This window comes from Fukomys damarensis, unplaced genomic scaffold (genome assembly GCF_012274545.1).
Source record: "Fukomys damarensis isolate Sample0158 unplaced genomic scaffold, DMR_v1.0_HiC HiC_scaffold_33, whole genome shotgun sequence".
In the NCBI taxonomy this organism is placed as follows: Eukaryota; Metazoa; Chordata; class Mammalia; order Rodentia; family Bathyergidae; genus Fukomys; species Fukomys damarensis.
The window spans coordinates 43,631,968-43,634,250 of NW_022900945.1; the positions used below are offsets into that span (position 1 = coordinate 43,631,968).

General features: G+C 48.6%; 1 protein-coding gene across 7 annotated transcripts in view; it reads left to right on the top strand.

The window, feature by feature from the left end:
* The window catches only part of Mov10 (Mov10 RISC complex RNA helicase), a 21,354-nt gene that overhangs the window by 905 nt on the left and 18,166 nt on the right, over positions 1-2,283 (top strand). The window lies entirely within an intron of this gene.

Here is a 2,283-nt window from a genome sequence, read left to right on the forward strand (position 1 = left end):
CTGCAGCTCTCGAGGGCTGGGGGACCGCGCTCGGGTGGGAGAGGGCAGCCTCGGGAGGGGGCCCGGGCGTCATGGGAGCGCGGAGAAGGAAGGCACTGCCTGCTAGCTCGGCTTCTCGGGGACCACCCTCTTGATCCAAGATCTGTGAGCCCTGAAGGCCCACTGGGGGAGGGAGAATCTCTGGAAGCGCAGAAAAGAAAAAGGCACCAACTACTTAGCAAACCTCCATTAAATTAGCACCTGTGGCTTCTCCATGGAGACCCAGGGCCGGGGACAGCCTCCTGGAGCCCCCCCACCCCCGTAGCCGAAGGCATTTGGTCTCCTTTTCCTGTTACCCAAATGAGAATCAAAAGAGACTCCTGTCAAACCACAGAATTGTGCTTCAAAACACCTCTAGCAACAGGCTGCTGCGTTGGGCGAAAACAAGAAACAGCCTGACGGAGATGAGCATAAAGACTTGTGCATAAACGGGAAGTAGAGAGGGGGTTTAATAACAGACATTCTGAAAAAAAACGTGGGTCCTAGCAGACCGCAGGGTGATAAGGGTGAGAGGGTGGTGTGGTTTTGTGCAGATCTTAGCCTGAGTTAATAGAAATGCCGTTGGGGGTGGGAGGAGAAGGTAGGGATTCTCCATAGTGACCAGGCTGTGTCTAGATATTGGTCTGAGTAATGGGTGTCACATTTTGAGAGGAGCACTAAGCGGCTTCAGCAGCAGCTGAAGAAGGGGCGCAGAGCATGAGGACCTGCTCTATGCTGGCCACTTTGGGGACTGTGAAGACGGGAACATGCACAACCCCAGGAGACTAGTAAAGCCTGTGATATGCATGCATTGTGCATGCTTTAATACGTACACATTATTAGTCATTTCTTCCATCACTGAGACAAAATACTGACACCTGCAACTTAAAGGAAGAGCCATGTAATGTTGACACTTGTTTCAGAAGTGTCATCCGCAGTAGGCTGGCTCTGAGGCAGTAACATCAGCGCAGAAGGGCCTCATGGAACAAAGCTGCTCACTTAACTGTGCAGAAAGCAGAGCTTAGAGGGAGAGTACAGGCGAGAGATGCACTCTCTGAACCGGTTTTGGTGGCCACACCTCTGTAATCCCAGCTCTCCGGAGACTGAGGTGAGACCAGGATTTCAAGGCCAGCCTGGACTACATAGCGAACCTTGTCTCAGCATCCACCTCCCCCCAAAAAGAAAAATGAAAGATGCCCTCCCCTGCTGACGCACCTCCTCAGAGCACAACCAGCTGTGAAGTCAGTGGATTAAACCGCTAAGTGCAGTGCAGAGACCTCTCCAGGAGTCTCTTAATCCAGTCATACTGGCAATTAAGAGGCACTGGCACATATATAGCATGCTATAATACATGATAAAAGGAGAATGATAATAGAGATTAAAAAAAACCTGACGGAGAGTAAAGAAAGCAATTACATCACATCAGCACTTCGTATGTGTGAATTCACCTGTGTCCACAGAGCACAAGGTGGTTCTGAGTACAAATCAGCCACTTTGGCAGTGGGATTCCTGGAATAGGGGACAGAGATTGAACTCAACTCCAAGTACAGCGAAGACAGCTGGGGCTTTGTGGCCTGTGAGATGATGGACAATATATAGGATTTTACTGAAGAGATGTTAAGAGTGGGGAGATAATTGCTAAACAGACATACAGGATTCTTGGTAAAGGCAGACCAAAGATTTCTATGTACATCAAAGGTGGGAGATGAGGAACTTGATCAGATAGCAAGGGTGATCGTAAGCCAAGGGGAAGTCTCCTCACTAAACTGATTCAGCAGGATGTTTGCTAAAATTGAACACAGCAGATCTAAACCAAGAGTATAGGGGAACCCAGGCCAAGGCCTGCTCAGGAAATGGGTCAGGGGAGCCTGACTGGAGTCTGCTCAAGGAGAGTCTTTGTCAGTTCTAAAACAGCAGCGTGCTCCGTGCTTCAGTAGGAGAGACCAGCTATGTTGGATTGCTGGCGGAAACCCATGTGTGCCACATGTGGTGAATGAATCTGAAGATTTTCAAAAGTAATTTTTGGCGCCCGCTCACCCAGTACTGGGGATTGAACCTAGGGCCTTGGGCAATCATCTTGCCTCAGCCTTCTCAAATAGCTGGGGCTATATGTGTGTACCATCGTACCTGACCATTTAGCCACGCAGATAATGGAACCAAACAAGGACTCCTTCACTGAGTGACATTCCCTAGTCCCAAAACAATTTTAATTACATATAGTTGGGTTTTATGCAAAAAAAAAAAAAAAAAAAAAAAAAAAAAAAA